Source organism: Stegodyphus dumicola, chromosome X2 (assembly GCF_044657685.1).
Source record: "Stegodyphus dumicola isolate Sdum_Otavi_A_Nest chromosome X2, ASM4465768v1".
NCBI classification, from domain to species: domain Eukaryota; kingdom Metazoa; phylum Arthropoda; class Arachnida; order Araneae; family Eresidae; genus Stegodyphus; species Stegodyphus dumicola.
Genome location: NC_140781.1, coordinates 192,903,520 through 192,928,868, shown reverse-complemented (window position 1 = coordinate 192,928,868; position 25,349 = coordinate 192,903,520). Strand labels below are relative to the sequence as shown.

The 25,349-nt window shown below is 31.0% G+C and overlaps 1 protein-coding gene across 4 annotated transcripts in view; it reads right to left on the bottom strand.

The window, feature by feature from the left end:
* Positions 1 to 25,349, bottom strand: part of LOC146992999 (xibalbin-1-like) — a 277,189-nt gene that overhangs the window by 79,936 nt on the left and 171,904 nt on the right. The window lies entirely within an intron of this gene.

Genomic DNA, 25,349 nt, shown 5'->3' with positions numbered 1-25,349 from the left:
AGAAGTGAATATGCACAAACAATAAAGATCTAGGTTAGGCTAATGACTGTGCCAAAGCATATGCGGGCTCTCTGCCTAAAGGAACGGATTGCCTTCGTGAAGGACTTTCTTAAGGAAACTGAGTGTCGTATTCACGCTGAATATGAACAAAATCACGAATGGACTCAGCCAGTCCGTTAGCACGGATACGAAACTGAGTCGAGCTACCAATGTTCAACTGTCTTAGCCGTTCGGCCACTCATGAGGAATTAAATGAGTTCCAACTGAGTTGTAAAATTTGAATTTCTAACGTCCCAGGTTCCCCTCTTGACTATGAAAATTTCTGACTGCAAGGACATTTTCATAACTTTCTGTACGCCTAAATTAAACATGATTAAATTTTCATGTGAGTGACGAAGACATTTCTTCTCGTTATCAGATAACTTCCGAGAGTTTCACGATAATTAACTGATGTCAGGATATCCTGAAGCTAGTGTCTTTAACTAATCTCACATGAAATGCTCACAGCCTCAAAGCAGGAAAATTTTGTACTCTGTTATGCTAAAAATGTCATGCCAACTAGTGAATCTACTTCTTTTGTGAAAAGTGAAAAAATAGTAAATCTTCGAATAGTAATCATATGTAAATGAAAAAAAAAAGGAAATTTCTAACATTCTATGAAATAGAAATAATTCAGATTGCTCATTGCTCGCCTCCCCAGTTTGGGACTGAAAGAAATGAATAATTTTCTAATTAAGTTGCAAGAAAATGTTTCTTCCTACGTCTGCCGCAGTTGCCCATTCCCATAGGAGACGAAGTGAATAAAATAAAGTATATTATATACCTTTCACGTTTTCTCTTAAATCTGATGGAAAGATAAGTAATATTAATTACAGCCAAGCGGGTAATGAAATGATTTCTTCAGGCTCTATCACGTAGATTAAGGCTAGAATAAAACAAAAGCATTAATTTAGTTTCAGCCTTTTCTTTTACATTTCGTAATTTCTAATCATGTTGATTTTATTTAGAAGGAAATGTGCATTATGTATTTTTACAGCAGACAAAAGATTTCATGGTATCATCTCAGACAATTAAATGTTTTGGACTTACATGTATAGAGAAAATTATTGTCAGTGACGTTTCAAATAAAATAATTCATTCGCATTTAGTACGAAAAATAAATAGCTTTTTCGTACTAAATGCGATACATTAATGTTGAACGTTAGGAACAAAGTATGATAATTCGTAGACGATTTTATCCCAGTTAGCCAGTTTAGTTTTAGATCTTAAAACTGCTAAACTCTCCGAAGATCTGGCGGTATTTGGTCAGTTTTCTCATGCAAACATGGGAGAAAATACTTGAGAAAATGGAATATCAACGATTATCACACTATCTTGTCTCTAATAACTTACGTACAGTTTGGATTTGTTAGAAGCAAATGCGCTGCTGATGCAGTATTGAATATGGCAGATATTATTCACCAGGCAAAAGAAATAATTTTCATATTTGTATAATTTCTTCAAACGTCAAATCAGCTTCCAACTACTTATGGTTGCTTTCTCTATTAGTGAGATTAAAAGTATTAAATTGGCCAAGGAATAATTTTGTGTTGATCACACATTATATACGTGTTCGTAGAATACATGATTATAAAGAAGGTATTTCTTTGGTTAAAAAAAAGAGAAAAAGGTGCACTGCAAGGCTCTTATCTTGCCCTCTACTTTGTGGAGAATTACTTATCTTTAGATATCAAATTTAGCTTTGTAATCCTGCAAAGCTAAGCTGCGGCCCTTTTGTTGATAAAAATAGAATTCACATTCAAAGCAAAACTAGAGGGTCCCTAAGAAAAATTCATGATCGGAGTCTTTTGCATAAACTTTGATTCAGTATTACTTCTATTCTGTTCTTAAGTTTGCCTAAAGATGTGAGATTATGTGAACTACCAAGATTGCGAATGGATTAATTATATCCCTGTTAATAGCTTTGTTACTATTAAAAACAAAGTCATTCATTAAAAAAATACGGAGTTTTTTTACGAGAATGGAATGCAACACTTATTTATTTTTCAACGTTAATACCCATCAAGTTCTATGCACTTATGCAGCGCTGGACAAGTTACTCAAATCCAAGTATAAAGAATTCTTGGGGGGGGGTTGCGTAACCAGTTATGGACTGCTGTCTGGACTTCCTCATGATCAGCGAACCTTGAACGACTGACACCTTCTTTCAGTGGGTTTAAAATGTAAGGGCCAGCAGAAGAATTTTGGGTCTTTGATGGTATCTAATATGACTAGCAGTGTGTGACTTCGCGTTGTCATGCAGTAACAGGACGCCACTAGGCACCAGTTCAAGCCTCTTCCTCAAAATCGCTCGTTTCAAATTTTCACCCATAAGGTTTACGTACATCGTACTGTATACATTTTGATATCTCGGCTTGTAATGTTCTAGAATTTCTTCCTTATGATTACAAAACAAGGTCAACATGACCTAAACAGCACTTCTTTTAATTCGCACGCTCTTGGGTTTTGGAGATGTATAGAATAATAGTTTTTTTGACTGTTTCTAAGAGCACATACTTTGATTTTAGCAAATAATTGCTTCTTAACAAATAATTAACAAAGTGTTTTATATGATAGCCAATTATAAATTTTGATCAAAGCAAAGGGTTGTTTTTAGTAAAAAAAGTTTAAAAACTTATATCAGTTAAAAACTTATATCACAGTTTTTAGCTTTAAAAACAAAGCCCTGAAAATTGTAGTGACTTTAGGATTGAGTTCTTACAATTCAGTTTTCTTAGATAACGTTTATGAAATATGTGATGCCCTCTCCGGGACTCGAAACCTAGACCTCTCAAATATGAGTATGCTTCAAATTACACCACGAAGGCATGCGGATAGGAGGGAGAAAATACCTTATATTCTCTCCCTTTTAACTGGCGACTGGGGATAAAGGTACCTAATCGCCAAATTCCGGTGGTGACAAATTATTATTCACCACGTTTTCAGTTCGGGCGCCACCGTAGAGGGATTAAGTTACTGTTTTTAAATAGGAAACGTGAAAAATATGCAATGCTGTCGCCGGGACCTAAACCTGGATTTCTCGAATAGGCGACAATCGTGCTTTCGTTAAACCACGAAGGCATGCTGGAAGGAGGAAGAAAATACTTTATAATTTAAATCATTTATGTGCTTTATTTCTCATTGAAAGAAAAGCCTAACTGAATATTAAGTTATATGGTATGTGTAAGTGAAATAATTTTGAATTTGTTTCATTATTTAACAGGAAATGTACGCCTATTTCAAGGGTTAATAATAGATCTAATTGACGTGTACTCGAAAGAAAACAAATTAAAAGTAAAAAAAAAATTATAATTTTTCTAGCAGAATATGAAACTGCTATTTTACAGTAAGTTTTTTTGCTAAAATAAGTAGGAATACTGAGAAATATTTTGAAAGCTGGTTTAATTAAGGTAATTTTTAAATGTTTTACTGACATTTTAATGCAAACATGTTGTATATATTTCCAAACATTAGTATGAATTTGGTTAAATTATAGTTGTTGAATGGTTAAAATTGAAAGCTTTGAAATTTGCTACGAGAGCTTAACGTGCTGATGAAATCACAGCATATGAACTAGATTTTTCATTTGTTACTAAGAAAGAAGTAAATTTTCTTGCCAGATATGTTAGCTAAAATGTGTGTGCTCCTAAAAGACCCATTTTCTTAAAAAAGCATTTGCATAGCAATACTGTGATATATTAAAGAGCTCTATTATTATTCATCACTGAAATCTTGTGTTTTGCTTCAGCGGCCTCACAGTATACAAGAGACTTCCTGCATGCACCCACATTTCAAATTTTCGCGGTGTTAGTTTTCAAAAGAAAATACCATTCCTATACTATTACTGACAAAATACAGAATTAGAAAACTTTTATTAAAGTTGTAACTCTTGCTTCTTACAAGTTTCATTAATTTTTCTCAATTACCATGAACCAGATTTGGGTCCGCTAGCGGCCGAGTATATAATGCAGCTAGGAATTTGATTGTAGGCATCTTAACGGCCTGCTTATGGGGAATTTTTTATGTGTGATGTAAATATAGGTTAGTTTTGTACTTAAATAACATGAACCAGATTTGGGTCCGCTAGCGGCCGAGTATATAATACCACTAGGAATTTGATTGTAGGCATCTGAACGGCCTGTTTATGGGGAATTTTTTATGTGTGATGTAAATATAGGCTAGTTTTGTACTTAAATACCTTGACGCATTCAAAATAATATAAGATTTGCTCTCAAGTTTTAAGAAATAATTTCATTTAAGGAAAAATTCAAATTTTAATTAAAGCTGGTTTTAGGAAGCATTCCATGCATTTCGAAGGTGGAAGGCAAATTGCCTCTGTAAATCACAGACCTTTTTTTAACAACTTCAATATAGGGTACATTTTTGCGTTAATTTTAATTAAAAATTTTCTCGGTCTTTTTTTAGATTTTTTTAATCAAAAATTGCTTAAAATTGCTTGCTACTTCTGCCTGGGCAAAATGGTGTTTTCTCTTCTACTAATATTAATGAATAAAGGATCTTTAGTCTCCATAGATTTAGGAAAGTCTGCGCTAAGCCGAAATAATTTAGTGCCAATTGCCAAATAGCTCTCTGTTTATTCATCGTAATTTCCTATATATACCTGCACACACTAAGGGGCACTTAACATAGACCCTTGAAAAAACTAATAGCAGATTTAATTAGCTTTATTATTAAGAACTTAAGCAATTTTAACTAAATTTTTGAGACATAATCTCGATAATTTTTATATTTTGTTTCCAGTTTACAGGTGTAACTAAAGTGTATTTTTGCAAGCTGTACTTTTGCGTAATTACACTTCACTAATAATAGAATTTAGATAGAATTAATTTCAAAGCATGTGCAATATCAGATTAGAGCTTCAAGCATTTTTAATGCTGTTATTTAAAGTGACATATTATAATTTTATTACTAACATTATTATTTAAAAACTTCCTACCAATGTCAGTCTGGATTATTTATAAGCTAATCTCTGCAAATCATGGTAAATATTTATTATTATTTACTGCGATGAAACACTTGAGAGCTTTGAATAAATGATTTGCAGAAATGCCATCGGGGAATCTCCAAAGCTAGTTAGACTTTCCTGTTTATATTACATATATGAAGGATAATGATAGCTTCATGCAGCCATCATTTTAATAGCAAGGAAACAAACGTGGCAGTCAATATTGTTACTAAGTAGTTTTATCCATTTGACAGTCCTTGAGTCTACTTGTAAATAATTAGGATGCAGAGAAGTTAAAGAATAAGTACAGGGATAATAGCAGACATATGCACGGCCATAAATGAAAGGATTCAAATGAGATTTATTTTTTCATTGTAAAGTTTCTAACAGAAACGTATGCAATTTGATTCAGTCAATAGAAATATTCTAGTATCTTGATATTTTTTCCAGTATTCTTGAATAAGATACAACAAGAAATTTATTATTAATAGTCTTAGTTCACCATTTGTATTTGTGATGTTAATTAGTCAGATAAATTATGAATCCTCGATACAAGGATTCTAAGTTTACAATAATTTGTTTTGAATAAGCTACTAAGAACTAAGAATAAAGTAATTGAACTAAATAATAGAAGCGAGAAGAGCTAACAGCTCAAAATGATAACATGTGAATTATGAACATTCATTGGCATTTAAAAGGTTTTTTTAAATTAAGAGTCAGAAAAAAGAAGTGTCGAATTATTATTTAATGAAAAAAGCATCTAAAGCTTTATCTTTTGACTTGAAGCGTTCTGCAAAATCTGTTGTAAAGAATCCAGAGTTTGACTATAAAGCTCCCAATAATCAACTGAAACTACTTTACTCCTTTACAACAGGATAAATTGAAAAGAAGAGATATAACATTAGAAACCTGCGCATAAAAATCCTTTAAGGTAACAAACTGAGAGTGAATAAAAACCATTAACAGGTTTGTCTTCATTAACGTTTAGTTAATTGAATGAAAGTGCTCAAAAAAGCTTTTAGTTTAAAAAAGCAAATCGAAAAAGAGATAACTTAGATAAAGAAGGTTGGAGAGAAACGATACCCTTATAACAGAATTAAGCTCAGCTAACAGAAAAATATAGACTCGTGTTTTTATTTAAGTTTATTACTCGTTATTCAGCCCAGTTAACGATTTTCAAAGGGAACATTAACTGAACAGTCTATAAAGAATTCGAAGAACAAACACGGGCTCTTCTAAAGGTAAAAAAATACAATGTACAAATTGATTTTTTCCCCTTTGTGTAAAAGAAAACAGCTGAGGAAACAACATAACATACTTTCACTTGTTATTTCTTTTCTCTCAATTAGGTAAGTGTTTTATTCCTAAAGATATGAATAAAGCAGAAAATGTTAACTAACTTTGAACTGATATAAGTGATAAATACGAATATTTAGTGGCGAATAACTAAGGTTATACGTATTTGATAAGAGAGATCTTGATGTATCTCTTGATATGTGTCTGCCCTTTTTGAACGAAAATTCGTTTTTCGCTGATTTGTCTACATCAGCGCAAGATTGAGGCTTTATTTATTTAAATGTTTATCTCGAACTTTCAATTTCAGTTGATAATTTCTGAAAATAAGGTATAGGTAAAACACATGTAAATAAATCAGATACAATCGCTGTTTAGCAAAAATTCTAATTAACAGTATATTTCTTATTATTTTAACAAAAAATAAAAGCCATTATTTTTATACATTAAATACGCAGAAATATTCCAGAATAAATTTACTGAGTTAGGTCGTTTTGCTAAGCCAGCCAAACAAGGCGATTTCCATAAGATTTAGGCGAATTTACAAAACAAAAGTTGTTTGTTTTAACTATTAAAGTTTCTGCTTTGGTGAAACAAGAAATGCTGCTAAATGTACATACATCTGGGCTCAATTTTATGCGTAGTCTTGAATTTGTTTTACTAAATTTCTCTACATTTTTAATAAATTTTGTATTTTAAAATTCATGTTTAGTGTCAATATTTAAGAAAACAAAGCCTGCAATATCCTTTCCAAGCACCCTGTAAAACAAAGATGCTTTAATCATATGAATTTCAAAAGTCAATATATTTCAGGATTATGTGCACTAGAACATGATTGCTTAAAATTTGAATTCATTTACCTGAAGTAAAGTTTGATACTTTAAATTTCATTGACTTTTTGTAAGCATTTTATTACCATTACACATAGAGAAAAAACTAAACAAAAGGGGAATATTTTATTCAGATTTGTTAGAAGCATTTCTATGCATGTAAGAAATTATTTCTCCGTTAATGTGGCAACTAATTCTAAGTAATACGAAAAGAGAATGTATATCATTTACAACAGCTAATAGTCTATTTCCCTCCTGCCAATGTTAAACACTTACTGCGCAAGTCTACAGATATTAAAATGGTCAAACAATGTTACATGTTCATTATAGTTAAATTTTTATTTTAAACACAGCACTAAATGGCAGTCAACTCAATGAATAGTATAAATAACTTACTTTAAGCAATTACTGGAAATTCTGTTTTTCTTCAGTCCTTTATTTCTTTCGGATCATTCTTTATCTTAAAGTCTAAAGTTTACAAGTGAAATCTTTCCCCAGACTGGTAACGGAAAGTATTCTCATATAAAATGGAAAATAAAGAGAGAAATATTTAGATCGCTACAAACTATCATCAACCGCAGTGTCTGCGGAGATCACTACTTAAAAAAATACTTTCTAACCACATTGACCAATCCTAGTAATTACTGCCAAAAAGCAATAAATTTTCCTGAAATAAACCACACTATAGGAAAAAGACGACTATGTTTTCCCATTTTCGGTAATGGGATAAATCAAGCTTATTTTCTAGAACTAAAATCTTCCTAACTGCTTGATAGTTTGAATACTAATTTTTCTTTTATTTCAAATGAGGCTCAAGTTGAATCTTTTTTTAAAGTATGAAAATACAGCTGTAAAATTGTAGCACATATAAAACATTGTATGCTATGATTTTACAGCTGTACTTTCATGGATACACGTTTTTTAGAGAAATGCGGTGTAGTTCTTATTTCGGACTAGGAGCTGCTGTCATTTACACATTAAATGGATATTTAAAATAATTGTACAGAGAAATATCAGAAGAATTTAGAAATCTAAAACCTGTCTTCTCGTTTTTAAACCATAAATAGTGTATGCGTATTACGAATGATTACGCCAGGGTTGCTGAGATTCAAGACTTGACCAAACTGCAAGCGATTTGGCGTTATGTGCAAAATAGGAATGTGGGTTGTTTATTTAATATTCAATGATCTTATTTCTAGCTAACCAGTCTTCTAATTCTTATTTCTAGACAGTCGCAAAGTGTTAACTTTTAATTTTGGAGATTAGTAGAGGCGACTACGATGCTAGTGGCTTCGGCTCGAATACTTAGTAAGACCTAAATGTTTGCGGTCTTCTAATCTATGTGCACTAGAACATGATTGCACATAAAATTTTTACACATGAAATTGCCCACTTTGAATTAACGTTAACATTGTTGATGGTAAAGAAGAGAAGAGCGAAAAATCTATTATACATTCTTTCCGGATGATGTTGCCATAATTAGAATTGTGTTCGAACAGTTATACTCTCACATCATTTTGCTCTCAAATGCTTATAACTAATGAAAAGATGTATTCATGTTCTGATTATGATGTCCGTTTGTCTTGCCCAAGTAGACACGGATACATTCGGACATGCAATAGTGTTGGTAGAGGATGTAGTTATAAAGCAAATAAATGACTGAGTATATTCGTATTAAAAAAAAACTGTGGTCTGTTAAATCTTTGTACTAGATCTGACATTTAATATCTGGCTTCTTTAAAGTTTATTACATTCTAAATGCCTTCAAAGTAATATTTTTACAAAAATGATGTATCGCAAAATGAAATATTTCAACTTTTTATTTTTCTTGATCGAAAACAAGTATGAGATCTGGTTATTCGTAAAGAATCCAATTAGTTCATATAAAGAGTCTTTATCGCATTAGAAACAAGAGCCTTCTTTATACTGGGCGTGTTTCCTATTTTTAACTCGTGAGAAAATTTACAATTTTTTAAGATCCTCGGGCAGTTATTTATTTTGATAGTACTGATGATAAAATGGAATGCTAGACAACATTTTATATTAATTAGTTTAACATACGATGTTTTTCTATTTATTTCAGAAAAGTAAGATCTTGCAACTATTATATATTTTGTATCAAAAAAGTATTTGTAACTTTTATTTCATTAGTTGACAAATTGTATTTAGTATTTAGTATTGTACAAAATATTTTCTGCTGTTGAAACCTGAGGATATTAACATTTTGTTTTACTTATTAAACGAAATACTTGCCTTCTTGATAATGCCTTGTAAACTACAACAGCAGCTTTCATTTTGATGGTAGGACAGCAGCAGTCTTTACAAAGACAGCTGTCACGAATTTAGATGTGACGATTGCCTGTGAGCATGTCGTTCTTGCACTTTGGATGACAGTGAGTATCCACAAAAATAGGTTTTTCCCTTGAAATTCTACTCTCCCTAGAAGAAATCTTTTTCACACTTATACATGCATTTCTTCCATGTTGTAAAATATCTGACTTAAAGTCAGAATGTTTTGGCCAGCTACTTGATTGGTATCTAGGGTGTTAAAAAGATTGCCTAAAATACTGATTCTCAGCACACACCCAATTACAAAGTTTGTTAAAATAAGATGAAGAATTTTAAGAAAACAGTTTATATAATATGAATATATAAATTGCCAAAGTTAGCGACTTTTGCATTGCAGTTTCTCCTTAAATATGAAGGAAAAATATTTAGATTTACGTTTTAGACTGAGATGTGTTGTAAAGTGATCTAAGTTAGTAAATTCATTAAATGTATGAACATATAGATGATATAATATGAACATATAAATTGGCAAAGTTAACGACTTTTGAAGTTTCCCCTTGAAATGAACAAAAAAAAAAAAAAAATTAGATTTACGTTTTAGACTGACATGTGCTGTAAAGTGATCTAAGTTATAGAATTCATCAAATGTACTATCTTACTAAAGTTAGTAAATTAGTTCATAGTAAATGCATTAACTAACTATTCCACCTTCGTGAATTTTACTCATAGAGGTATGAACTGTATTTTATTCAGCTCAGGAAAACACAAAGAGCATCTAATTAACTGAATGTTTTGCTCTTCTGGGATCATATTAAAAGTTAAATTTTGTATTTATAGAGCACTTTATTTCTCTAGTGCTGAAACTGCTTTCGCAAAGTTTTATTCCTAATTCTAAAAATCTTTGCAATTACTAATATGGATACTTAACGATACATTACTAATATGGATTAACATTACTAATATGGATACTTAACATTACTAATATGGATACTTGACGATAAGGAAATAAAGCCTACGTTATCGAGCATCCTGTATAGATTCAGATCTGTACTTATTATAATGTCAGTCAAAGAATTTTGTTGTTAAAGAAAAATTTAAATTTGTTTAAATATACTGTAACATATTGCTTTCGATCTGCTTTAGCAAGCTGAAAGGATTATAGATTCAAATCCATACTTAATTAATGTCAGTCAAAGAATTTTGTTGTTAAAGAGGAAAATTAAGGTTGTATAAAGATAATGGTTGTATAAAAATAATGTAAGCTATTGCTTTCGACGAATAATCTGCGTCAGTATGCCGAAAGGATGTTCAATGTCACTATGATTTCAATTAAGTGAAATCGCTAAAAATCGAAGGATTTAAGGTATCTGTCTTTACGTTAGGTTTATGCTTTTGAATGAGTAGCAAATCACTTAAATATGTTCCATTGACCTTAATCGTTAAATCGAGCGGTAAGTTAAAATTAAAGTCTGTGAAGAAATTTTTAGTTTAATAAAACATTTCTAAAATTGCGCAAAAGTAAAAGTTTGCATAAGTAAATTACTTTTCAAATCCTAAGTTGCGCCTATAATAGTTTCGTAAAGAAGTCGGAATGTCTTTACTATAATTAGTTAAATTTCTACAAAGATCTGTATCTTTGGTAACATTCATTCTATTCTGAAATTTAATGCAGTGTAAAAACAGAACTATTTTTTATTATTCAAAAGAGTGTATGCCACATTTATCTAAAAACGCAGTATTCAGCTGTTGGTGATTGTGCCAGAAACTTGCATTTCTAAAGCTCATTCTGATTTCGAAAGCCTGCAATAATTATTTCATCCTATTAAGAAACGAAATCATGTATAATGTGTAATGTTGTTCGTGTTTACTTGTGTAACAGCCTGAGAATAAGTATTAAGAGAGTACATTGCGTTAAATTTCAAATTAACATTTAAATAACTTTATAACTTTTATAACTTTATAACTTTATAACTTTTATAAATTTTAATAACTTAATAACTTTTATAAATTTAAATAACTTTATAACTTTTATAAATGTGAATAACTTTATAATTAAAGATCAAGAGAATTTCAGCTGTAATGTTTTAGTATGTTATAACTGGTGTCAGAGATGAAATGTCGTAAGTGTTTAAACAGATTCATAAGATGTGAGGATAAAATGCATTTATTTCGAGATTCTTTATTTATCATTCGAGCAAATGTTAATTCATATAAATAACGAATTGGTGGTGTACCTGAAGTAAAATATCAGATATTACGGTTTCGAAAATGAAATTCATCAATTTCTGTCCAGGTGTAACGAATAACCTGACAGCTGCGTAGATCCCAGAATGAAATATTTCACTTTTATTATAATTCTTCAAAGTAAAAGCTTACTAAAGTAATTTGAAATGTCATTTACAAATGGAATGCTCTCGCATTAGGAAAATTTATGTCTCACTATTATAGAACTGAGTTGCGTTATTTAGGAAAAAAGTCTTCATTAAGCTAACCGATTTCGCTATGCAGATATTTAATTTTCCTTCATTAGAACGTAAAGTATATTAGAAGGGTAACAGTCATTTCGAAGATCAGAAATGTTCTCGTAAACTTTGTACAAACAGGACATAACAGTTTGGACATCTTGGAATGTAGAAAGCTTATCAGATGTAATCGAGACATTTTCCTCTACCTTAATCGAAACACTGATTGCCTTGTTTATGTTAGATATTGCATTAGGTTTCCGGACGAATGCTGATATTTTCTGTTGACATTTCACTTCTTAACCTTTTCATCCTTCTTTAATTAATGCCAGTGAAACTTTACCGCATTTTCACACAACTTGCTAATCTGCATACATTCTCTCTTTTCTACATTCTTATGGTAGTTGAGTCGATTTTGCAAACCCGTTCTATTACCCCAACGCATTTGGTAATAAATACGAAGTAAAATTCAACCTAATATATTTATAGTCATTAAAAATTCACAGCGTCCCTCTGCAGCTTGAGCTGTGAATAACGAACCCTTGAATTATGAATTTTTAATTTTCTCATAATCTTTCAGAGTTTCTTCACCATTTCCTCAGATTTAATTGTAAGAGACAAAAACTAAAGTAAGAAATGCAATTAAAATTAATTAAAACATACAAGAGCACAAATTAGCCAGTAAATATCGATGGGAAGCCTATCTCTCAATTTTGTCTCTAGATTAAGTTTCTTAAACATTCTTGACATTCTTTATTTTTCTAAGCTTATGAGTTATTTCTCCTGCCTTCTTGGCATGCCTTCGTAGTGTAGTGGTTAGCACGCTGGACGCGTATTCCAGAGGTCCGTGGTTTGATTCCCGGCGAGGGCGTTGCTCATTTTTCACATCTCCTGCTTCCAAAATAGCTAATGTCTCTACGATGGCGCTCGAACTAAAAGGGTGCTGGATGATGATTCTCCACACCCAGGATTTGGTTCTTAGGTCCCCTAAAAACCCCAGTCGCCTTTTAAAAGGGGGAGTATATAAGGTATTTTTCCCGCCTTTTAAGCATGCCTTCGCAGTGTAGTGGTCAGCCCGCTGGGCGAGTATTGCAGAGGTTCGTGGTTCGATTCCTGGCGAGGGCGTTGCGCACTTTTCACATCTCCTGCTTCCAAAATACCTAATGTCTGTACAAGCTAATAACTTAAAAAGACTTATCAGTCATTGATTGGCTGTACTAATTCAGATACATCTTCCCACGTGTCATTGCTACGTTTATCCCTATGATCAGGAGATAGTTCTCGTAACTGTTACGATGTCTTGGGCTCGTGTGGTTATAGAACGACTTTGCTCTTCTCCATTCCAGTTTTGACAAAGTTCATACGAGGGGGACGGAATCCAAGGTCTGTTATTCCCTTTATCTACTACTAACCTGACGAAGAAATTTTCTGCTTAACTAAGCAGTGTTCTTAAGTGTTTCTTTACCTCAAAATATTATGCATTTGCAAATATTCTGCATCTATTGCTTCTAAAGGATTCTAAATTGAGCACAATTATGTGAGCTTATCGTTTTAGTATATAATATAATAAATTTACAATAATAATAATACTAATAATATTTACAGTTTTACATTAAAACCACTTTATTGTATATGTATCACATTTTCTTACAATAGCTGTTAAGTTCACTTTTCTTGAATCATGCCGTTTATTGAATCTATCACGTACAAGTGCCGGTATGTACTGAGAATATAAAGTACAATGCACCTTATTCAACATTTGTAGTGCTACCAGAAATAATCAGAATACCTTGTGCTTTTCCAGCAAATAAAAATTACCCCTACCAGTTTCTCCGACTTTTGAGAAATAGAATTTATAGCTAATGCAGACAAGTTCATTCAAACTGTATTAGATAATTTAGACTGTTTTATTGTATTAAAGATTGCAGTGGCGCTGCTTAGATTCACACATGCTCAAAACTTTAAACATTCAAGACAAGCGAATTTATTCGTAGCATCGAAATAATTGTTCCTACTCAGTTTTGTTTACTAACTGACCTGAGCACATAAAACTATCCTACGTTATCCAAGACACTGCTTTCAGCAAACGCTACGAGCTAATTTAATATTCAGTTCCAAAGTTGTGATTAACGAGGATTTCGCTAATTACTCAAAAATAAACAGTAGTTTAATGCGTATTAGCGCTTCTCTTTGAGTTTGTATCCTCAATGCTTTCTTCACCTTTCGCAACTGAAACGATGTATGTCTGTATATGTAAAGATATTCTTCTAATAGTTTCATGTTTCAAAGATTCCTACTTCTTTTCAAAGCAAAGTGAGGTTTTTAAGAAATATATGACCATTTAGAAACTGGTTTCATTAATTAAAACACAATTTTAGTTAGCTAAATTAAAGATCAGAAGTTATGTTAATTTTCTAGTTAACATTCAGATTGCGTCCCAAGAAAATAAAGCATCTAACAAAACAGTATTGAAAGATATCGTTTTAAAGTATAGTAACTAGAAATAGGAAAATACCCGTAAAGGAATATAATAGGGTTCACTTGAATGATTTTATATTTTTGACGCCAAATAGAACAATAGAATACATGCGAATACATGTTTTCTTTCTTTTAAGTTGAGATGGCTAGTGTTTTGAAGTCACTGATTTTATTTTATGATGAAGTCGTGTAATGCCATTTGATAGAAGATCGGGATTGGGTTTAAATTTAAGCAATGGCCAGTAGCTTTCTTTAATTTTCTGAAAAGAGGCCGTGAATGGCTTATGAACACTAATTAAAAATTTTATCATTTAAAAATTTAGCATTATTAACTAATTCTTATTTTGAAAGATACATTTTAACTAATAGTTAATTTTACCGTAGTTTAATAGTTAATACATATTAATGCCGTACTATTTAATCCTGCATGAAATCTGAAATTTGACAACTTTGGGTTAAAATTAGGCAAATACTCCCCAAATTTCTCATTTCAGCGTAACTTAAGATGCTAGGCTTTGAGATCAGATTAATTCTTAATCGGGTTTTATGTGATTATATGCAAATGAAAAGCAACTGGTAAAGTATTAAAAGGAGAACACAGCGTATTTATTCCATAATCGATGTAGGCTGCAGCATAAAAATACATTTAACTTAATAATTTTGCAGAATCAGAATATAAATAACTCTTAATTCAGTATTATAGAGTTCATTTATGTTTATCACTGGTATGCAACAAATTCGAAACTTTTGTCATGGTGTATGTATGAAACCATAAATACGTAATTCATTTCAATTAATAAAATTCCTAGAAAATAATAATAATAAAAAAAAATAGTACCTCAAGAACAAAGCATCTTTGGATTAAAAAGAAAATCTGAAAGGTTTCAGATTAATAAATTTAAATTGATTAAATAAAGATCAAATCAGATTAAATAATTTTAAATTGAGCATATCTTTAGAATTTCCCATACACAGTCTCACGCGCTGGGATAAAAATGTTTTTTCTGTACAGCGTTGCCTTTGCTCGCTTTGAAATCCTTGGATTTGTTAATCAAAAATTCGTTAAAGTTTTACAAAATATGAAATCGATAATAAAACAAATTCCAAATTTCAAATTTGGGCTTAAAGATGCCCATATTCGCAGTAGGATTACGTCATTCAAAATTTGAGGGCTCTCGGTACCGTTGTTTTACATACATACATTTATGCATATTATTCATTATTTAATTTCTTGAAATATAATACAGGGCGATAATATTTGGTGACAACAGTTTGAAAAGTGAAACGGACACTGAGAGTGATTCGAGGCAAAATCGTAAAACGAAAACAATAGTCACTCGGGAACAAAGCCCCTTTGGTATAATTATAACAGCGAAAAGAAAAAATGAAATACGTATATACTGAAGCTGCATGGATTAATAGTACAACCATTTTACTAGTATCGCTCTAAAGTTTTAGTTTACTATGAGAAGAAAGTATAAATTTCATAAATTTATTTATTTTTTTTATCAGAAATAAGGTGTCAGACCTGACAGTTTTTTACACTTCAGCTGTTTATATTGCAGTAAGATCAGGCATGTGTCATAAGTTTTTCAACGTGGCCAAATTAGATTAATTTGATCTAATTTTATAATCTAAACTAATATATGTTAAGGAATTTTGAAAAAAAAAATAACAATTTCAAATTATTATTCAAAACAGTTCCAACTTTTTTCAATATTTAATTAAAACTGCTAATAAAAGTTGAATTAAAATGTAATCAGATGCTCTTATTTTCCGATGGTTGAATTTAAGACATCTCCCATTCTTGATAAAAATTTTTTTGGTATTTCCTAAAATATGCGCAAATACGAAAACTAAAGCATTTTGCTTTCATTTGTGTATAGCTAGAAATAAAGGAATATCAGATTATTTTAGAGCAGAAACGTTTAGTGGTAATAGAAGAATTATTTTATTTTTTTGTGGACCTTTAAAGAATTAGACACTAAAATAGGAATCAAGTACACAGAAAAACTTCTAAATATTAGAATATAGCTATTAGCTATGAAGCTTTTATTCGAATATAAATATTTTCTCCCCTGAGGAACAAAACACCTATTATAACTTAGAGATATTTTCACTTTAAATATAAGGCCTTTAAAATACTCATTATACAGCAACTGACTCGAAATAGCTCGCAAAATTTAATACATACTAATAAGTTTTATTATCTAAATTATTATGATCAAACATGAAAAAATAATAGCTACGATATTAAAGTCATTTTTCCCAAAAAATTTATGCAAATGCATTTCATAGCAAGAATAAAATAATCAGACTATAAAGGAAGAAATACTATGCGAATACACGAATAATTTAATTGCAAATACGAGCATTAGTGTTTATGTAAAAAATATGCAAATCTTTACACTTTATGGAGAGTTTGATAGAGATATGTAAGATAAGGTAAAGCGAGTAATTTATTATGGAAAAATTCTCAACCTTTAGAAAAAACAAATTTTGAGCTTATTTATTGGTAGCGCTAAGGGTCGTAAAAATAACATTTTCTAATCTAATTACGTTTATTGCGTATTAGTTTATGAAAATGTCTCTCAACATTGGAGTTTTTTCTTTCTTTCTACACCTAACTCCGAAGAATATTTTTAATTTCTAGGAGAAATTGTGAAAAATAATGTGATGAACAATTATATCATTTCAGTTATGTAAATTAACTTTGTTACAACCGGAAATTCTTAAAAAAATTCTTCACTGCTTTTTTATAATTGAATGAAGCTGGCTTATTATAATTAACATTATTTGTCACAATTTTTAAGTCACCTATATTAATAGCTCATTATCCTAAAAATTATGTTAAAAGTATAAAATTAACTTACTTATTATGAAATTATATTATGGTCTTATGAAATAACATAGCCTATGATGAAAGATGCAATAAAGCTGGCTAATGTACATAAAATTTTAATCCAGTTCCTTCTAAATCCTCACATTCGTGAAATTACAGAACCGTTTCCTCTGCAACTCGTACATTTTTATTTGACCATTTCGTCTTACAAATCTATTTATACATCCTGTTTTTGGATGCGAGGAACAGTATTATTTTTACGTATGTCTTCGAACATATAAATACGAGTAATTAAAAGTCCATAGACTAATTGCAAGAAGTAAAATGTGTTCGTGATGAAGTAAAGGTATATTTAGTAGCTGCTGCGTAAAGCCGTACTTTGGAATTCAGCAAACGCACTTAAGCTCAAGGGACTTCACATTACTAAAGCCAGGGGTTCAGAAGCACGAAAAACACCCACATACATGTAGGAATAAGTCTCCTTTGCGGAAAGAAGTTTCGTTTTTTTCCCTAAAGCTCATATTCTCCGTAAGAGGCAATTTCAACCTGTTTTTGCTTGTTCTGCCTCTTGGAGTTTTATATGCATGAATATTTCATTTCCACTTCCATTGGAGAGATCACGCTATATCTGAATAAATGTAAAATCACTTCGCACATTTTTTTTTACTTTATGCATCCTTAAATATCTGTTTGCGTATTAACGCCTATTGAGTTTTATTTACAATTGTTAAACAAGCCCTAAAAACATTGTAACACCGACACATAACAATTACGCAGGTACTTATCATGCAAAAGAAATACAACGGCGTAGTTAAGGTCTTTTATTTAAACTAATAACATGATTAAGATACAATAACACACCGAGCAAATATTAATTTAGATGTTAAACAACAAAAATCAGCGTTATATGTTTCAAATTTTCACAGGACTAGTTTCGATGGTTTTACCGAACCATCATCCTCAGCTGCAAATTTTTATTTCTCTTTTGCAGCTGAGGATGATGGTTCGGTAAAACCACCAAAACTAGTTCTGTGAAAATTTGAAAATATAACGCTGATTTTTGCTGTTTGACTTCTAAATTAATAATGCATGATATTTTAAGTTTCTTATCTAAACATTTGTAACTGAGAATTAGCTTCAAAAAGTATTGGCCTGTGACAACTAAAATATGTAATATAATTTCTATATTTGATCCATTTCAGTTTTCTGCAATGTACTACATGAAACATTGATACTGCGGAAATTATTCTTTGTTTCTTGGAGTACTTACGAATTTCTCAAAAATTACAGATTTAAATTAAATTAGCAAAGCTGATTTGCATCATTTAAATTATTTTTCTGATTGAAATCACTAGACAGCACTATTTAAAATTTGATCTCTGCTTTACTTACAATTTTGCACTTTCATATGAATACTGCATAAAATGCCCCTGTATGAATTTTATTATTTCTTTTAATTTTGATCCTCTCAAATGTACATTTATTTCATGAAATGCGTATTAGTATAACTATAAAACTGAACAACGTCTCAAACAGCGATTTTCTTTTAATAATTCTGTTGTCATCAAAATATTGCTGAAAGATTGTTGATTTTAAATGATACACTTTTTTGCAGTGATAAGTAGTTATGAGATAATTTGAAAGAAAATTAAAATATTTTTTTAGCAAGATTTGCAGCATGCTATTATTATCAGTTCTTCCAATAAATCGCGATGCTTGCATATGTCGGATAATCAGAATTACTTTACTAAAGATTATCCTCGCTTCAAAATAGCATATTGCTACGATATTCGCCGAAAATAGAATTAATCAGGGTTGGAACTATTGTAAGTAAAAATACATGCAAAATAAATATTCATTTTCAGTTCCCGAAATGGTACATAATGGAATTGATACATAATTGTTATATTTTCGCATAATCGCAATCGTAGGCAAAAAAAATTAAATCGAAGAAATATACTTTGTCACCCCCCCCGAAAGATTGGATTATATAATTATGACAAAGCACATGAAAGCTATCTGCCTAAAGGGAGGGATGCCTTCGTGGTGGAATTTCTAAGGAATACTGGCTCGTATACACCTTACACATGGGGAAACCCCGAAAACGCCCATGCAGCCAGCCCGTTCGCGGGATTCGAACTACCAGTGTCCAGCGTCTTTACCGCTCGGCCGCTGGTGGTCCTCCCCGAAAGAAAAAAAAAAGATGGTGCAGTTCTGTATTTCCTTTTCTACTGAGTAGATTGAAGAAATTTAACTTGAGTTTTTCATCTCTCGAAAGCGCGACTTAAAATATATATTAGATTTATGCATAGCCTATCTTTCTAATATAGGTATTCTGACAGAAAATAGGAATTTTCTGAAACGGCATAACGATGTTTTTTCTGTATTTCGATTCTAATAATGAAATTATGCCCAAATAATAAGTTTTGTAAGGTTTGTTGAAAAACTTACCGAGAAATTTTAAAATTTGTTTTGGAGTACTTTTTTTTTTAGTTTGCGCCACTTGGCGAAATTCTTAATTTATAGTAACCGGTTTTTTCCCCTTTCTCTGTGCATGAGCGGAATAAAAAGTGCATCGTTCAATCTTTCAAATAATTTTAACAAAGTACGTAAATAATATTTGGCATTATTATCGCTTATAACAAATATGCCAAATTTCAAAACGCTCTAATATATAAATTCAAGCATATCTTCGAGAATTTTACATAAAATTCTAATTTTCTGCAGGTATGCCTAGAAATACAACTACTTTAAAATGATGGCAAAACTTTTATAGGTTATGATTCAAATTTTTTTCCAAACATTTATAAAAATTACTAAAAAAACAAATTTTAAAAACAAATGAGAAAATAGCTGTGACCTTTATTTGGATTGAACCTAAATTTCAAACTGTGAAAGAAAGAATCTAGTAAGTTTAATAAAAAAAAAAAGAGATTCATAAGCATATACCATATTCAGTTAACATTGAGGAGCTAAAATTTCTAGAACCAATTTTTTAAAAACTGCGATTTTTACAAATCATGGCACTTTGGCATAATGTGAGTCTTAGCATCGAAATATCGAAAAAATAGGTATGTTGTTTCAGAAAATATCCGATTTTGTGTAAAAATACCTAAATGCTATGTATGAATCTAATGTACATAATAAGTCGCGCTTTCGAGACAAGTTCATTTTCGTCAATCGGCCCAGTAGAATGGATATAAAGAAATGCCCTCCCTTTTATTTATAGTTTTTCCACAAGATGGACGTTAATTTAAGAATTAAAGGAAGAGGTTACATGTATCTAAGCTTATCTATATTTAAATAGCTATGATTTATCTTATTCTTGCGAATTTATTATTTTTTGAGTTACTAGCCTACATTTTGCTTTGTCTTTCGTTCGTTTCCTTCCTTTTTCAAGAACAAAAAAAAAAAAAAAAAAAGGAAAGGGGAAATAAAATGAGAAGGAAAATTCCATCATACTCGTCAATGAAAGATTACACTTACCGGAAACGACTGTAATCCTGTTTTCAATCAATGGACAAGACGTGATAACTGAAAGTAACCTTTAAGAAGGTGGAGACTTTATGCTGTTTTATGATAATTTCATTTGTTTTCTTGCTGCTGTCTGTACTAAATATTCTAAAAAATACAATGTTTGTTTCTTTAATCAATCACAAAAACCCAGAAAAACGTTTATCTGCATAGGGCTAAATTAGCGGATGATTTTTTAAAGGAAACTAGATCAAACCTCGTGTCACAGATAAAGAAAACAATGCAAAATTGGCAATAGTTATGTTGCTTTTAAACCAAGTACGGCGAATGTTTTTATAAATCAGGTTTAAAGCTATGTTTTCAAACTTAAAGCCACGGAAATATATCAGTGTATTTTTTTAAATAAGGAAATGTTCGTATGATTAATTATAGCTAAGCGTTGAAGGGAAATCTACTTTAGAAAGATGCTTTCGAGGATGATTTCGTTAGAGAAATTGGCTCGTATTTGCATTTTACATAGTAGAAAAAAAAGATTCAAATTCAATGCAGTTCATTTAGGGGCGGAATCTCAGCCTAATATATTAAATCGCACCACCGGACTAACAGACTGGAAACTAGAAATTAACTAACCAAAAAGATAACTGACAAAAACTACATATAAGAAAATAAGATGCAATAAAGCAAAGAAACTTTTAATTAATAACATAACAGATGAAGAGGAAATAACAAATATTACCCATCTTTACAGTGCATAATTTTTTTTCTAGTACGCACATACACCACACAGTATGAGAAGAATAAGGAATTGCGTACAGGTTGCCTTCAAAGGCTACGGAATTCTTCACTATAGCTTGCCGACAAAGCGTTCTCAGCGTGATGAAAAATGTCGGAAATCGTAATTAAAAAGATGATACTCAATGACAGACGTAGCCATAAATTCCACATATAATTTTATTTCTTAATAACTAATTCTTAGGACACGTATTCCTTTTCGTTGCACATCCTCACTGTGGGTGCACTATACACCCCCAATTTTAATTAGATTATATTTTTAGAACCATGGACAATAGCTAGCAGAAGTTAAGCGACACGTCAGCGAGCGAAATAGCGTGTTTCTTGCAAGAGAGCTAAAGTTCGCAGCTATCCAATATGGAAGCTCACGAAGAGAAGGTTTCGGTATAGGTTAGAAAGGTTTTCATTTCTCAATATTTTGAGTTTAGGCTGCGAATCAGCTATTTCATGAGCGTTACGCAAGTCATATGGGACGACTGATCTAGAAATGACGCAGCTCAGAAAAGTTATTAGACTTTTAGAATAGAGAGGGTGAATTAAAGACTATGGGTATTTAAATTATAATTTTGATTTACGTATTTTTTATCTTATCCACACACACACACATACATATGTAAATACGTATATTGAAAATAATCTAATATAAATCAATAATATAGTATAATATTAAAAATAATATAATACATTAAATGGAATTATTGTAAAAAATAATTATTTACTGTTAGATTATTTTATTTATAAACTACAAAACAATAATTATACAACGAATATTAATGCAAACATAAGATTTTATATACTTTACGAAAACATCAAGAAAATTAGTTGATTAAATAGAAATAAATCAAATTAAATATCGAAATGGCGCTAATTAGATTATAAGGTGTTTTATCCCTCCTTTCCGAATGTCTTCGTAGAGTAATTAGAAGCATACTCGAAGCGCCCAGGGTAGAGTTCAAAATAACCTAATGACTCTACAAGTGACGCCCGAACTAGGAGGGAGTGGACGATAATTCATCACCACAAGGATTTGGCGACTGGGTCTCCTAATCCCCAGTCGCCCTTTAAAAGGGGGAGTATATAAGGTATTTTCTCCCTCCCTTTCAGAAAACTATTTAATTTTGCCAGATGAATATAAAATTTCCGGAATGACATTTCAATATCTTTGTTAATAATTTTAAAATTATAAAAGCTATTAGGATAAAACTATTAGGTTAAGTTAGGTTATTTGAGTATTTCAAAGCTTACGGAGGCTATTGGCTTAAGGAGAAGGATACCTTCACGGAGGATTTAATGACAGAATTTTGCTCATATTCACATGAACATGCTGAAAAAAACCACGAAAACCAAAATGCAAAAAGCCCGTTTGCGCCGGCTACCGACATTCAGCTGTCTTCACCCCTCGGCCACTAGTGGTACCATAAAAGCTATTGTAAAAGCATAGTTTTTTATAGAATAAAATGGAACCTAGATGATATTTTTGTAAATTATGCTAACGTAAGTCGAAATAAACATGAAAATTAAGACAAGAAACTTATATATAAGCATTTTTCATTAAATTGTTTCTAAAACCACGGAGCAAATTCAGTTGTTTTGTTTTTTAAAACGTAAGGAAGTGAGATATCCTTTAAGCCAAAATAATTGATGAACTCCTTTTTTCTCTACTCAAGAAATGGGCATATCGATCTTAGCATAAAGTTTCAAAAGGAAAGAGGATCTTTAAATTTGGCTTGGTTCTGCGGAATATGAAATTTGTATTTTAACTATAATTATGCTATAAGATTTCGGATCGTTTAAGCTTAGAAAGTTAACTGATCCTAGAGCAGCACTGAAAGCTTTGGGTTGTATGAAGTTAGTTTAAGTTAGTTAAGTTAGTTAAGTTAGTTTACCACTTTATTTTATATAAAGGAAATGATAAAATACAGGCGTTATTTAATGCTATAACAAATACTACTCTAATATTTAGTATTTAACAAATACTACGTTAAAATATAGCGTAGTATTTGTTTTAAAACTCGAGATAATAATAAGCAGTATAAGGTTTCTAGGAGTCTAGTCAAAAGATTAATAAGTTGAAAAATACTCGTCATTAATGATGTGATATTATAGGTTTCCACTGCACTCTAGTCTTCAAAGTTTGTTATGATTATGCTTTGTAACTTAGCATAATGCAAAACTCTATCAAAATTCCAAAAACTGGACAACATTACGAAACCTAGTTTCCATATTAAATAAAGAGGAAATTTGCCTAATGAGAAGAATGAGATAGGTCTTTTCAGTGTTAGTTTTTATTTCCTTCGTTCATATACTTTTACAAATTTAATATTTTTATTTGCTCTTTTCCTCAGCTTTCAGTACCATCAGTTGAAACTATTCGTCATTCGTCAATGTTCATTTTGTTGCTGCATTTTGTCAAAACTATTTTTCAGCCTCTGAGGTTTTGTGGTCTTGAACTGAACTGTAGGAATTTCGTTGCGAAGTCTCGCATCGTGGCCAACAGGACCAAAAATATCTCCATAGCCCTATCACTAAGTATAGGTCTTTAATTTCAGCGAGCGAGATCACTGCATTTTAAATAGTAGTTAGTAATAATATATGCGATTTAGTAACGCTTTTCAGCTTTAAGGCATCGAAACTTTTCTGAGTTCTAAGAATTTCATTTAATTAGGACTAAGTAAAATTCTTATTCTTTGCTAAATGTGTTGAAAAGATGGATGTGGTCATAAAAATAGTTAAACTTTAGATATGGGCATAAGAAAATAAAGATGAATTCCGAACAAAAGTATATATGTTACCGTGAAAGACCGAAATTGAAGAATGTCGACTTTCACCGGAGAATATCAACATTCACCAAATACGTCGGTGAAAGACCGAATATCATTCTTGTATATTCGGACCCTCACCGGTGTATGTCGACAATCACAGATATGCTGTGGTGAAAGTCGAAAAGAGAGGTCATAAAGTGCCATAATAGTTTAAGTTGTTGCAATAAATAAGATTTGAATGACATAATTTAGTAAGTTTTTATTACTGTTATTTTATTTTCTCATTTAGAACGTACTGTATAATTAAGTAAGTTTTTAACTTCTATTATTTTCCTTTCTCATTTTGAATGTATTGTGTGTTTTAGGTTCTCATGTTCTTAAGTTCTTATTTCAAGTTTCAAGTGCGTTTATTCGCAACTGAATTACGGAGAAGAAAATATAATATTGTTATGTGTTCAACATTCACCATTAGTACATGGTGAATGTCGACATTGACCGGTGTAAGTCAGAAATAAGAGTATTTAGAAAATATTTCGGACATACACCAAGAGACTATGTGAATGTTGACATTCACCGGTGAAAGTTGACATTCTCCAGATTTCGGTGTTTCACCGTAACATATATATTAAAAATACTTATTTGACAGTCAGTTGAATATTTAAATAAAATGCCTTGAAATAAACGGTTTAGGTTTATAATCTCGATTATTAACTTATCTGCAGCAAAATAATCCTTCTGAAACTTATAGATTCTGCCTCAATTCCTCTGGGATTGGCCTTAGAAATGCTGCATCATCTTCAGAAATAAATATTTATAGAAAAATGGCATTCTGAGAAAAACATTAAAAAAATTAGGGAAATAAAATTTTTTATCATAGGCTAATTAAAAGTCTGATATTATTATTACTTATATTAGCACTATGAAATACAATGCCCATAATAAGCAATAAAACGAATTTTTATTAATTGTGAGCCTGAATTTAAGTTGTCGTATAATTCGGAAAAACAGAGACTCATGGACTCATTCAAACTAAGTTTAAATATAGTTTTACTTTTTAAACTGAAGAAATTTTATTTTAGTATCCTTATAGATTATGCTTTAAAAATGAAAGAAATTAATCAC